This window comes from Lissotriton vulgaris, chromosome 5, assembly GCF_964263255.1.
Source record: "Lissotriton vulgaris chromosome 5, aLisVul1.2, whole genome shotgun sequence".
NCBI classification, from domain to species: Eukaryota; Metazoa; Chordata; class Amphibia; order Caudata; family Salamandridae; genus Lissotriton; species Lissotriton vulgaris.
Genome location: NC_141693.1, coordinates 464,089,909 through 464,105,785, shown reverse-complemented (window position 1 = coordinate 464,105,785; position 15,877 = coordinate 464,089,909). Strand labels below are relative to the sequence as shown.

The 15,877-nt window shown below is 40.5% G+C and overlaps 1 pseudogene; it reads left to right on the top strand.

Moving 5' to 3' along the window:
* Window positions 1-1,686: 1,686 nt before the first annotated feature.
* On the top strand, window positions 1,687-8,251 carry LOC147711092 (uncharacterized; annotated as a pseudogene).
* Window positions 8,252-15,877: the final 7,626 nt, after the last annotated feature.

Sequence of the window (15,877 nt, the reverse complement as noted above, 5' to 3'; positions counted from 1 at the left end):
CAGTTCAGAGAGTGTGAGCTTGTAGCGAGTTGAAAGTTCAAGGGAATCTTTTTTGTTTTTCATCATGAACTATGAAAAATCCCAAAATGTTGATTTTGAAATCTTTTATATTTTTATACACTTTCATTTATTTAACTGTGGCCTGATAATCCCGTACTATCCCTTAATGCTTTTCACCCTTAAAGCCTTTAAGCCCCTAACTGCCCATATATTTTATCCGCCCCTAACTGCCCATATATTTTATCCTTTCTTCCTGCTTAAAAAAGTACTACTCTAATTCATTATAGCCCTCTACTACTACTTAGTGCTACCCTAAAATCTCCTAACTATCCCTTAAAGCTAACTAATACTTGAATTATTAAAATGCATTGCTAGTCTCCGGCCCCTTTACCCCACCTCATTTTAAATGCTCCTGTCTACTTTAGGAGGATGCCTCTTACCCCTGATCCCATTACACTCATCTTTGCTCTATAATGCATGGCATTTTACCATGTTTTAGGCCACTGTTTATTTTCATTCTAGTCTTTTCAGTCGACAATATTTTTTACAGCAATGTTTTTCAGCCTATTTTTTTGCACACAATATTTTTACTGCACACAGAGTATGTACACTGAGTTGGATATATAAAATCGATCTAATGTGTTGTGACTTTGTGACTGTTGTCCATTTAGTAATAGGATCACTGATAGGACTAGCACTGTCTATAGGCTGTAATTTTAGTCTGTCTTGTGTGTAAAATAGGTCATTTCATCAATGTGTAGAATATCAAAATGGTCTAACTGCAATGTTAAACTCTTAATTGAAAAAATATGCATTTATTTTGCTGTGTTGGGTACAGATGAGTACTGGATATATCAGAGATCTGCCTAGAACCCTTTTAAAGGGTATTGCTCAATTAGTCTCTCATTCTTTTGAAGACATTTTTTAATATGTTTTGTATTATTTGCCGTCTAAAGTCAAGTCAAAATTTATAAGTACACCCTTTAAATTCTAGGCCGATCACTGAATTGACATGCTCAAGCTTTTCAGTCACCACTGGTGTTGTGCATGCTATGGCACCTAGCCTCGAAGCTCACACCATATTTTAATTATCAACAGGATCCCAGAAGAAATTCTGCAAAAATTTACAAGGCTATATCGCTTGGGGAACAGCTGTACGTGCTGCTGCAGTTGCATTCCTGTCAGACTGAAGATGGATGTGGATGAATAATTGCTGTTACTTGTGTGTGCATGACAATTTAAATTAGTGTTTATTTAGTATTTTGCGTACTATCGTTTTTGTGTCTTCAACCAAGGGAATTTTAAAAAACAGGCTAGGTTTTCTATTTACAATCTGATATATTGCTGGACACAATGAACACAGTTGACTGTTTACTCATAAACCCATTTTTGGGTTTGACATATGCAGATAAACTGCAAGTGAAAATATTAGGAGCTGATAAACCTCAAATTAAAATTGAGCAGTCTACAAAAGATAGGGGAAAGGGGTACACACGTTGCTTTACCAGTACATGGTATGATAGGATTGAATGGCTTACTGGTAGCGCTTCTAAAAATGCTTTATTCTGTTTCCCATGCTTACTCTTTGGAGGTGAAGTTACCTGGACAAAAACAGGAGTTACTGACCTAAAGCATCTGGCTGAAAAAATAAAAAAACATGATTCCTGTAAATCCCATTTGACAAATATGTTAAAATTATCTCTTTTTGGAAAATCGGACATTGTACAGCAATTAAACGAAGCATACCGTGTAGGAGTAAGAAAACATAGTGCAGAAGTGGATAAAAACCGATACATTTTATCAAAATTGATTGACTGTATTCGATTTTGTGGTGCCTTTGAATTGGCATTACGAGGCCATGATGAAACTGAAGAGTCTCTAAATCCTGGCGTGTTCAGGGGCCTTGTTGATTTTGTCTCCAGCATTGACAGTGCTATGGAAACACATTTAAAAACAGCCACCGTGTTTAAAGGCACTTCTAAAACTATTCAAAATGAATTGCTGGACTGTATGCTGGAAGTAATAAGAGACTATATTATACAGCAGTTGAGAACCACTGATTATGTAGCTATCCAAGCTGACGATACAACTGATGTCTCTACTAAGACACAGTCAGTTCTGGTCTTCTGCTACATTGATGGAAATTGCAAGGTAGCTGAAAGATTTTATTGTTTCACACATCTAAAAGACTCATCTGCAGAAACAATTGCCTCAGCCATTCTTAATGAATTAAACATTGTTTTCCCTGAGCAATGTGCTAAAGGAAAAGTAATTGCTCAAAGCTACGATGGTGCCAGCGTCATGCGTGGTGCAACAGGTGGGGTGCAAAAGAAAATCAGGGATGTTTACCCAAATGCACATTATATTCACTGCTATGCCCCCCAACTTAACCTAATTATGGAACAGGCTTCCTCCAAAATATCTATGTTAAAATGTTCTTTTCAGAGATTGGTGGTATAACAGCATTTTTTGCACGTTCCCCGAAAAGGACGGAAATTCTTGAACAAATAGTTTCAAGAAGACTTCCAAGAGGGTCTGCAACTCGCTGGAACTTCAATATTCGAGCAATATTGCTAATTTATGAATTCAGAGAAGATCTCCTTGAATGCATGTCAACCATTGCAATCAGTGGTGATTTTGAGTCGAATACTATATGTGAAGCTAAGGGATTTAGTAGAACATTAGATGATAGAGAGTTTATATTCTTTCTGTTTCTTTTTTTCAAAATATTGCCTCAGGTAGACATTTTATATAATCAATTGCAAAAGCGAGACTTTGACACTGTGTCTGTCCAGAAAGCTACTACAGACTTTGTGACAAGCATCACCAAAGTACGAGAATCCATTGACAGTTTGGATTCTACACTGCCACAAGAATGTACATTTGTAAACCGGAGACTGCAAATAAATACTTTAACCCAAGAAGCAAAAGAAGTCTGTGACATTATTGTGGTCAATGCCAGAGAGCGCTTTGCTTTCACAAAGCATCTTGTAAGTGCAACGCTATTGCGAAGTGACCTTTTTGAAAGCCATGACAAATCTTTCCCAGCTGAGGCACTCGCAGAAACGGTAGAAGCCTATCCTATGTTAGACAAAGCCAGATTGAGTACAGAACTTTCGGTCCTGTATGGAAGACGAGACTTCCGTCAAACTACTGGTGGTGCCATGGCTTTATTTAGCTTTTTATGTGAAAACAACTTAGAGAAATCCTTTTATGAGACCATAAAGCTCTTAAGAGTTGTCATTACTACACCCATGACAACAGCAGAATCTGAGCGATGTTTTTCCACACTAAAGAGGGTAAAAACTTTTTTGCGAAACACTATGACTCATGCTAGACTTAATGCTTTGGCTATGCTGTCAATGGGAAAAGAGCTAATAAAGGAAATACCAGAATTCAACAAAAGAACAATCGAAAAGTTTGTTCATATTAAAGATCGACGAGCAAACTTTCTATATAAATAGAAAATATGAATCTGATCTGTGATCATAGTTTCAGGTGTTTATAGCTCAGTTTGTTTTGTTTGATAACATTAGGAAGTACTGTTGGAAATGTTCTCATTCCATTTAATATTCATACAACTCCTGCACAGTTGATATGTATTTATATATGTGTGCTTATGTATCTGTGAATTTATATATATTTGTTTTCATATTTTAATATTATTTAAAATATTTTTGTTGTTAGTGTTTTGAGGGTATATGTCTTTAAATGTACAACATTTAGTTATTTTCCTAATTTATTTTTATTTAACCGTTTTCTACTGTACTGACAGGGACAGGAACCCTTCTACCTGAGATTGACATGCAAAGTATTTAAATATTATTTTTATTTTGTCAATTGTGTTTAAAATATATTGGTTTTGAAAGTTCTTAAAATGTACATTTATTTATTTCCATAATTTCTTTTTGTTTAACTTTTCTGGTGTGCTGGCTGAAGGGCACACGGACCTGAGAGTGGCATTCAAACAATTTACATAGTATTATTTAAAATAATGTTATTTGTGTTTACAAATATCTTATTGGTTTTGAAGGGATATTTCTTAAAATATACATTTATTTATTTTCATATTTTATTTTTATGTAGCCATTTTCTACTATACTGACTGCCACAAGGGCCTGAGAGTGGCATGCAAAGTATTTAAAAATAAAGTAAAACATTTGTACCCAGCCTGCTTATGCAAATAACGTTTTTGTTCTTTCTTTCTTAAATAAATGAAAGATTTTTAATGGATATTTCTTACATTATAAGCAATGCATATTACACTCATTTCCTAACTTATTTTTAATTAGTGGTTTTCTAAAATACTGATAGATCCAAGGGCTTCAGAGCGCTATATGAACTATTTTAAATACAATATTTACTTAATTATTTTGCAAAATTGAGTTGCTCAAAAATGCAAAGCTTTTGCTGACTTTCTAAAAATTAAATGTTTGTTTCAAATTGATATTTCCTATACATGTAGCTATTTAATATGTCATAAAGATTACTGGGCAATCAACGTTGAATAGCTGATGCAGAAAAGGAAATGGCCAGCCGTCATTTTTGGTAGGAACAAAATTACAAGTGTGTTTCTTTGTGGATGTGCAACCTGGCTTAGTACCCTGGCCCTCTTCAGAAGTCAGTCTTGTTTGGCAACACAGAAATTCTCTGAAATAATGTATGAGTTTTCTTTTATGAATGCCTAGAAGAACTGATTTTTCAGTCCATTTATCACAGAAATAGTGCGGAAAATTGCACCAAAAAATTCCAATTTTTAAAAAATTTCTTCGCGGGGGGATCCCCCCACACCCCCCTTATTGCCGTCGGGCTCGCTCGCTTCGCTCGCTCGCTCCCGTTCGTTGATGCCTACTTCAAAAGCCCCACCAGGTTCAAATTCCACCAGCCGCCACTGCTTGTCGCTATCCCAATGATCGTTTTTAGGTCTCGCATAATCCATTGCGTTAGCGAGAATTTGTCGAGATGTTAAGTAGTGGCTTCCCAAAAAGATCCCAAAGGTTTTTACAGGTGGATAAGTTCCTCTCCCCATAACCCAAAAATAATAACAAACAAGCATGAGAACAGGAAGATTTTACATATTGCTACCACACGCTGCTTGCATTTAGATAGATCGTGAATTGTAGAACTTTGCTGTTGATGCGGCTATGTTCTACTGGCACTGACTGAAAGTGTGTATTTGCATGATTATAATTACTTTTAACTGTGCTTTTATGTACAGTATAATAAAAGTGTTTTACAATCATTTCCAGGGCACATTGTTAGCAGCCCACTTACCCGCACTCTAAATGATGTTTATTCTGCGGTTTTGCAGTCACTAGGGACAGACAATCTGCTCCTTCATCGCCATATTGGGGGTAGGTTGGAACATTACTGTGCGCCATTTTCAGTGACGCTCTAGTGGCCAGACAGCACGTCGGACAGCCTATTTAGCCCGCATTATGCAAGCGCGAATAATTTTATGGTACCTTGCAACCACTGAGCTTTTTATTTTCTGTTACAGACTCTCAAAGGTAACGGACTTGCAAGATAAGCAACATTTGTGCGTGTCAGCGCAAAGTGCCAGAGCACAGTGTTCAAAAAGGAAATATAGCTTACGTTGCTAATTTGTGAGTGAACCAATTGTTGTTGGAGCCAAATCGTGGAGGTGTTGATGTGCGTAATCATTCCTCTTGTAAACAAAATTTTGTAGGGTAATTGCCGGAATTGGAATCATTGTTTTAATGTTTCTCCTAAGCCAACGCGTTAGCGATGCTTTGGCCAGATATTAAATAGGGGTTTGGAAAAATGCTCCCAAAGGCTTTTCCAGGCGGATTGCATACAGTGCATGTGGGGAGTATTGCTCTGGTAGTATTTAAACCCTTAGCTTCCACCAGTGCACGGTTTGAGCCCCCTCAAGATCCTGTCAGTAGAGAATCCCTGTAGTTTTTGCTTCTCCAAACCCATTTGTACACCACCTCTCACTCTTGTTACACCACCATTCCACACACCTATACCACTTTGTGCCACATAATTATCCGCCACATAATTACACAGCACTCAAAGCACCAGACACACCTATACCATGCAGCGCCACATAATTATATTGTACATTGCATCCACTACCTCGTATTTTAGTCCCGCTCCCCATAACCCAAAACTTATAATAAAGAAGCATGATAACAAGGAGTAGTTGCCAGCAGTGCAAGCACCAAAAAAGTAGAAGTCAAGTTGTCTGTTCAAATAAATTAGTCATCTTCTTTATTCTTTTGCATATAAAGTGGGCTTTGTTTGTATATTTGAACTGAAATGCGTAACACTTTTTATTATAATTTTGAAACATAATGCACAGTAGCCACAACGCTCTACAACAGTGGTTGGCAAAATTTTGACTCCTGAGGACCCACATTGAATCACTATTGGAAGCCGGGAACCCCCAAACAATTTGTACAATTTCAATATCTTTCTAAAAACGCCTTTCGAAGCAGAGGCAATTTCAAGAGGGAGAGAGCCTGAATTGGCTCTTTTAGCATGGACAAGTATGCATACAGCAGTGTATTATTTACTGGTACAAGTCTCCTGTCTTCAGCCATACATTCTCATTCCACAGCCTTGGAGTGGTGACTCTTCCTTACAGCAACAGGTAGAATGCTATGCAATTATTAATAGCATTTTTCCCTATTCACAGTGTAAGAAGGTCTAAAATAGTATACAATTATGACGCATTTTATAATAAAGACATGCCCCAAGGAGCAATATATATTGTGAAAATTCAAACAAGATAGTGCAGAAAGCAATGAGTCCTGTGTACAGAGCAAATTCACTGTGTAGACCTTTTGAAGACTTTCAAAATCAATTAATGTTCCTGTTTGTGTCTTGGAAATTATTCCCTTTTTTTTTCTTTAACAGGAAATGTCGGATCCGAAGATGGCCAAATACATCACTTCCAGCAGAGGAAACCATCTACTAAAGCACAGTGGTTATATATATTGTAAGGGGAGACAATCGTAGCCACGGGGTCATTGGACGTGTGTCCAATATTACTCCAGCCTTTGCAGAGGCCGAGTGGTTACTTTGGGTGACTCTGTTTTAAGAAGCACCGACCATAACCACTCTGCCTCTGCAACTGCAATTGAAGTGAGAGAATCGATAAATGAAATGAAAGTGATTGCAGGCAACTCCAATGACCTTTGCGCTGCAATTTCAAGGGAGGTATCTCAAACCATTCCTGAACATGTTTCTAGTAGTATGCCCACTATTCCAAACTTGCGGCGAATAATCCAACGTAAGAAACAGGCTACTAATCCTAAACGCATTACGCCACAAACATTTCCAGACATAACAATTACTCGTGAACTTTCTCTGACATTTGCGAATGAACCGTTTATATTATATGACGATGAAAATGCTCTAAAGCATATTTTGATATTTAGTACCCCCCGTAATCTAAGTAGGTTGGAGAATAGTGATGTTTGGATGATGGATGGTACCTTTAAAAGTACGACCACCCCTTTCACCCAAATATACACTATTTACGGCAACATATACTGAATTTTTGTCAGTCCTAAAATTAAAAATTCCAAATAAAAGTCCGACAAAAGTCATCATGGACTTTGAATTATCAATGCTCAATACTATAACTAAATTATACCTGGATACCCAAATTCAAGGATGTTTTTTCCACTTTTCTCAGGCGTTTTGGCATAAAATCCAAAAAACATTCCTAATTGAGGATTATGGGTCTGACAGAAAACTACAGTTTGAGCTTAAAAAACGAACTGCCCTTTGCTTTGTTCCTCCTCACAGTGTAGATGAGTACTGTACATCGATTACTGAGTCCGAGTACTTCATAGCAAACGAAGACAAATTGGCACCAATTTTAAATTATTTTGAAGACACATGGATTGGCCATCTAAGCAGGTCAGGTCGCCGGAGAAAACCACGTTTTCTTGTGGACTGGTGGAACTGCTACTCGAACTGCTTAGAGGGAGGAGCAAAGACAAACAATGCCATAGAGGGTTGGCACAACTCTTTAAACACGAGTATTGGCAAACCGCACCCTAATTTCTTCAATTTTGTAGAGATTTTGCGAAAGGAGCAAAGCTACCAGGAAATGCGCATGTCACAATCGTTAGCATGTACTTTAAACCCATGGCAGTCACAGCGCCCAAAGGAAATGTCGGCTCGACTATTGTCAGCACTAAAACTTTTCCCCTTGTCTGTGGTTAGTGACTACCTAGCTTCCGTTGCACGTATATTGAATTCCTTTCACTAACAATGTGTGTACGTTTCAGCTTATCACAGCTCATTTCTATAATAACAAATTCTGCCAATGTTAGATGCAAATGTTCCTGTTGAAGTTTCTGTTTAACATCAAACAAGGATGCAAAATGTGAAATCATTGCGTCCTTTTCGCCTGTGTAAATATAAGTTAATTGAAGTCAGTAATGCCCTATATCCAAAGTATCTATTTATGTGATAGCAATCCAATGTAATGTGATAAAAAATTGAGGGATTTCCCCTTATTCTCGTGTGTTGTTATAACTTTGTATTTATTTCTGTGATTCCAATCCAATGCTATGCAAATAAAAATTGACGGATTCCCCCTTATTTGCGTGTGTTGTCATTACTTTGGCCCAAACGGCAACAGCTAGTGAAATGAACGTTTGCTAGGTGATGAGCGCATTACGTTTTTATTTCCCCGGTGTGCGTGCGTAGTCCCATCCATCCATCCACCCATCCATCCGCCATGCATCCATCCATCATGCATCCACCACCCTCCCATCCATTTATCATCCATCCAACAATCATTCATCCATCCATGCATCCATCCATTCACCCAACAATCCTCCCAACATGTATCCACCCATCCATCCATCCTGCATCCATCCATCATGCATGCATCCATCCACCCAACAATCATTCATCCATGCATCCATCCATTATTCAACAAGCATCCACCCATGCATGCATCCATCCATTATTTAACATGCATCCATCCGTGCATCCACCCACCACCCACCCACCCACCCACCGACCCACCCATCATTCATGCACCCCCATCCATCCACCTATCCATCCATCTACCCACCTACCCGCACATGTATGTGTTTGTTGTTTGTGTGTGTGTATGTGCAAGAATACATGTTATGTGTCTGAATGTGCACACATGTTGTGCCCAGCTTTTGTGCAACGCTGTCCTTGTAAGTGTCCTTTTTTTGGTACCCAACAATCATTCACCCATGCATCCATCCATTTTTCAACAAGCATCCATCCATGCATGCATCCATCCATTATTCAACATGCATCCATCCATGCATCCACCCACCACCCAGCCACCCACCCATCATTCATGCCCCATCCATCCATCCACCCATCCACCCAGCCATCCATCCATCCATCCTCCTGTATCCATCCATCATGCATGCATCCATCCACCCACCCACCCACCCGCCTGCGCACATGTATGTGTTTGTTGTTTGTGTGTGTGTATGTGCAAGAATGCATGTTATGTGTCTGAATGTGCACACATGTTGTGCCCAGCTTTAGTGCAACGCTGTCCTGACAACATTGTGCAAATTATTTGAATATTGTGAGCATCCAGGCATTATGGGGTACACTCCTAATAAAATGCAAGTATTTCTTGCATTATCGGGTACACTCCTAATAAAATGCAGGTATTTCTTTACATAAAAACATAACATCAGAAATCATAAACGTAAATCAGAAATCAGAAACATTAAACAGCACCAAAGTCGGCAGCGCTATCTGTATGGCCACATCCTCTCCCTTTGTGCGGGGCCTGCATTTTGCACGTCTTTCACTTATTCACCCGTTGTCTCCCAGGCACTATGGGGTACACTCCTAATAGAATGCCGGTATTTCTTTACATAAAAAGATAACATCAGAAATCAGAAACATAAATCATAAATCAGATACATAAAAAAGAAGCATTTGAAAGTGAGAAGCACTTGTAAGTGTCATTTATTTTGGTACCCAACAATCGTTCACCCGTGCATCCATCCATTATTCAACAAGCATCCATCCATGCATGCATCCATCCATTATTCAACATGCATCCATCCATGCAACCACCCACCACCCAGCCACCCACCCACCCAACACATCATTCATGCCCCAATCCAGCCATCCACCCACCCACCCAGCCATCCATCCATCCTGCACCCATCCATCATGCATGCATCCATCCACCCAACAATCATTCACCCATGCATCCACCCATCATTCAACAAGCATCCATCCATGCGTGCATCCATCCATTCTTCAACATGCATCCATCCATGCATCCACCCACCACCCAGCCACCCACCCACCACATCATTCATGCCCCCCCATCCACCCATCCACCCACCCAGCCATCCATCCATCCTGCACCCATCCACCATTCATGCATCCATCCACCCAACAATCATTTATCCATGCATCCATCCATTATTCAACAAGCATCCCATGCATGCATCCATCCATTATATGCATCCATCCACCCAACAATCATTCATCTATGCATCCATCCATTATTCAACAAGTATCCACCCATGCATGCATCCATCCATTATTCAACATGCATCCATCCATGCATCCACCCAAGTATTTCTTTACATAAAAATATAAAATCAGAAATAAAAATAAAAAAGAAGCACTTGTAAGTGTAAATTTTTTTAGTGGGTCAGGCGAGGCTCGAACCTTGTTTCCCAGCACCAAAGTCGGCAGCGATATCTGTTTGGCCACATCCTCTCCCTTTGTGTGGGGCATGCATTTTGCACGTCTTTCACTTATTAACCATTATATTTTATTAGACGCCATGGTAATCTGCTCTTTATACTCCGGTCTAAGAGCTGTTTTAGCACCATCGTTGAATGTTGAATGTTGAAGTGTTCATCATTATTGCTAAGGCATTGCCATCTAAATCATCCTCCAAACAGCTGTAACATTTTGATGCCATTATTGCAAGGCATTGCCATTGTCGCAGCAGTAATATTGCTGCTATTGTGCTCTTTTACGCCATCCAAATCAGCCTCCAAACAGCCTCCAGATGTAGATGCTATGTAATCGCTAGTGACGTAAGTGTCCATGCGATGGTATAGCATGTAGTTTCTTGCGTTTTGAAACCTGCCGCGATGTCCTAGTCGCGTTGCGATGGAAGAGCGATGCAATACTTCCATTGTAACGGGTGTTCCCCATCCCTGGCAAGCGATACTCCATGCCATCCCCACTGACAACTAGTTCTGTATCCTTGGCTCCAGGGAGTATCTCCTCAGGCTTAAGGTACTTCCTCTTAAGCATAGTGAGGAAGACTCCAGTATCCCTCAGAGTAGGCACTTTCTTCCCACTGATACATAACTTCTGGCACTAACTGCATTCTATTAGGGTGGATGTGCTTCAGAGTTTCTGTGTCCCTCTCCCAAATGTCCATAGCTACTATGTTGAGGGCAATCAGTCCCTTTTGGGTACCTTCCCCTACATGTACCATGCTTGCTATCACAGGTTTCACTGTGTTAAATTCAGTCTCTTGACAGTCTCTCTTGTAACGTCCTATTGTATGGCACTTAAAACAAGTTACCAGCTTTGACTTAAAAGATGTTTCTTGCCTTCCCTTGTCATGATGCTCCGTCCTGGACACACCACTACCTGGGCCCTCCTCGAGTCCCATGAGAATTACCCTGGCCCTTACCCTCCAGCCTGGAACCAGTCTGTGGAGAGTTATTATTTCCCTTCCACTTAGAACCATGATGTTCCAGCACCTTGTGAACCCTGTTAGCCAACCACATATCAGCTAAAGCTGCAAGTTTTGTTGGATCCCTCTCTGTCAGATCAGACAAGTATTGCCTAAGTGGGGTTGAGCCCTCTGCCCCCATCCAGTGGTTAAGAGACAGAAAATTCTTGGCTTCTATCCCTCTTATCCGATCATTCCAGTCATGCAACACACCATTAATCCAAGTCTCAAAATGAACATCATCATGGAATCTCTGCCGGTATAGCACTGGCTTCAGCCCAAACCTCCTAGGGAGAGCTTTCCACTTTCACTCAAAGACCATCTGGTCATCCACATGCATCCTCCCAATACCCATTAAGGCTGCTGCCTTAGACACCTTACTCAAGACATGGCCTTTACAAGAAACCTCAAAGCTCACAAACCATTCCAAAATATCCTGACCTTCCACATACACATGCACATTATCTTTCGGAACCTAGACGATAACCTGGCCTGAACTGCAAGTAGAGTTGCTTATACCAGATGGAGTTGTCATTGCTGTTGTTCCAAGATTCTCTCCCACTCAAGCACTATCCTTTCACTTTCCAGCTCATTCCTCTCCTCCCACGCTCTCAGTCACTCTTCTATCCCTCACAATTTCTCTTCCTGGGTTCATTCCTCCTGCCTCTCCATCCTCCTCTCCTCTTGTTCCTGGTGAGCTAGTGTTACCTTTAACCTCTCGAATTCTCAGGCTTTCTCATCCCGAGCTTTCTGAAGTGCCAAGTGCAAGCTCAGGGTCTTTGCTAAACTCATTCCACCCAAGTGGTTTACTCCTGGAATTGGGGACAATGGTACCTATAACTTCAAGGTGGTGTACACACCTGAGGTATTCTAGAAACTAAAGGGTCTAGGTGAAACTCCAGAAAATACATTAGGGGACACACTCAGCATGTGTTTTATGTTGTGGTCTGCTTTCTTTGAAGTGCGCACTTCTCCTTTCATCTTCCTTCATGAAAAAGGTCTGTCGCAGCAGGCACGACTCTGAAACTGATTGTTCACAACATAATCCATGGGCGTGACCAGAGTTACCTTTGCTAAAGGGATCCTAGAACCTGAGTCCACAGCACTCACTTTCTGGGTTACTACTATGGTTCCTACCCCAGAGTTAGCTACAGCCTCCTCCCTTTCACCCAGTATCGAAACCTGGATGTCAACCGCAGTGATATATCCATCAAAGGGTTAATCCGAGACCCCCAGCTCTACTCTTTATAATTCTCTTATCAGCACCATTTCCCTTCCTTAGATGTATTCAAGACCCTGCCTTGTGACCTAACACTGAAGGAGTAGTCTTTTGAGGTGTAAAGGGAGTCTCTTCCTTCCCTCCAGTAGATCCCCACCCAGCTCACAAGAATTCAACAATACACAAATCTGTCTGGGGGATTCCCCTTCTCCTCATGTCTTTACCAGACAGGCCTCGGTTTCCCAAAATGGAACCCAGGGCCCTCCATACCATGCACTATTTCAGGTGCACTCACTCACTGTACATTCATAGCACACTTTCTATTCAGCACTAATACCTCTATGTATTGTACCCTCACATGTACAAATGCATTCAGCACACTCAGTCTGCGTGCACTGTTCAGCTCTGACACTTTTCTGTTTTCTAACAAGGGTGTGCTATTTCAAAATGCAAGCACTATTAGTGCACACACTCACTATGTGCTTACAGGCACATGCATTAAAGCTTTTTGCGATCGCAAACGGTGCGATTCGCAATAATCGTCCGTTTGCGACCGCAAAATTAGCTTTTGCGATGCAACAAGGGTCAAGTCCCTCGCAATTTGAGAATTTGCAATTAATTGCGAGTTCTCAAATTGCATTTAAGGAATCGCAAATTGAGATTCCTTACATGCAATGCATTAAAGCAAAAAAATCAGCGAATTCGCTAATAGGGGGAGCAAATTACCATGAAGTTGAACTTCATGGTAATTTGCAAAAACTTGGAAAAGTGCACTTTCGTGCATTTTCTAAAGTTTCATGTTGCACACACACATGCCCTCGGGGTATGTGTGTGCACAACATATGTGCACAGATCAATTTCAGGGGTGCAACAGGGTGTCATTTTGACACCCTGGCAACCTTAAAATTGAATTCTCAATTTGCGATTCTCTATAGAGATTCGCAAATTGAGAATGTCTTCCAATTCATTCCTATGGGCCTCTGGGCCTCTGGGCCCATAAGAATGAATGGGGAGGTATTCCTTAATTGCGACTCGCAATTTGCGAGTCGCAATTAAGGAATGTTTAGAAATCTCTATTTTTAAGCGATTTCTACATGCAAAGGCTTTTGCGATTCCTTAATTGCGATTCCTTAAAAATCGCAATTAAGGAATCGCAAAAGCCAACATTGATGCATATGCCTGTTAGTGAAGAATTCTTCAAACTTCATGTATTGTACTTAATGCAAGCACACATTCACCCAGCACATGTGGTGTGTGTGTGTCTGTGCACGCATTGCACAACATAATAGCTCTCATGTAATGTATTCCTCTCAGGCGTGCATACTCCAAGCACATGCACTAACCACACATTTACTGCATAGCATTGCTCCATCCTTGCACAGTACTCTTGCTAAGCATACATAAGGTGTAGCGCATTTGCGAAATGTGTGTTTGAATGAAGAGTAAGGTGTTAGATTGGCTGCAAGGTACAATTGTACACTAGAATTTGATTTGAAGGGGAGCTTTAGTAAGCAGTGTCAAAAACACTACAGAATTGGAAGGGGGTAAGTAACATCATGGGAGTCCTTGAACTTCTGTGCTGGAAAAAACATCTCTTCATTACAGGGCTAACCTGTCGCGCTAGTAACATAATAACATATATGATGACACAAATCAAAATCCCAGGGCCATTCCACAGCATTATTGTTTTCAATGTACACCATTCTTGTTTCCTGAATTGTTCTGTTGAAGTGTAGTTTACCTAAGAAATCTGCATGTCACATGTGTATACTGCTAAAAAGCTATCGATCAAATCCGCAAAAACAAACGTGATATTTTAAGAAAATAATGCACTGGGGCTTTGGAGTGTACAATTTTCCCAAAAAAAGTCCTTAATGAAAACTCGCAAGTCATCCTTAAAAGTTGCTCCTAAATTCTACGAAGCCAAAACTAGTATTCCACCCGACCATTGTCAGCCAAACACATTCAGTCACAGTCCAATCAATTAAAGTTTTCCAGACAACACCTGCGCGCAATGTGCTACTATAAAGGAAACCCTTGGCTGAAACTCCTCATTTTTCGTCGAGGTGTGGTTCTCCAGAAAATGAGACTCTAGCAAGCTTGTCAGGAGGAGCTTTGATGAGGCTCAGGTTACAAACTTGATGGGGGCGTTGTCTGATCATATAGAAATGCCTAGAGCCAGCTGCCATTGCCTGCCTTGCTGAAAATCTGTTGCAAAAGCAGACTAAGTGTGCTTTGTGATGGATAAATATATTTAGTTGGAGCAGAGCTGGGCTCTGAAAAATGGTGGGGCCTAGGGCAAACAGCCATGCTGCTCCCCCTTGTAACAGCCCTTACCTTTCGACCATCAAAATGGCCTGCACTAGGATGGAGGCAAACAGCGTTTAGAAAAGGGAAAAGAGAACTCGCCGTTTTATTAATTATTTACTGTGTTTGTACAACAGTATTGTGTCTCCTTTTTGAGTCACTTCATAGAACAGAACAGAGCAAGGGGGAAGGCTGAGGCAAGAGTTGGTTATAAAGTGCTGCTTGCTGTAGGTGTGGGCACTCATTTTAAGGGGGCAGTACTTCTTTTACATCATCAAACGTACCCAGAGCTAGACAGAGAAAGCTAGAGATGGGAGAAAGAAGGAAGAAGATAAAGATACGAAAACAGTGACAGTGGGAGAATGCAGGGGTGTAGAAGAATCTACAAGAGATAAAGGGCCATATGGATCAAAAAAGTGTTTTGCGATTCTCAAATTGCAATGTTTAGCGAATCGCAATTAGAGAAGCGCAAAATGCAATGTATGTAGGATTTGCAAAAAATCTTGAGAATCCTACATATTCTTTATTTGCGAATCGCAAATTGCGATTTGCAAATAAGGAAAACTACACATTCATTCCTATGGGCTAGGAGGCCCATAGGAATGAATGAGAAGACGTTCTCAATTAGCGATTACCAATTA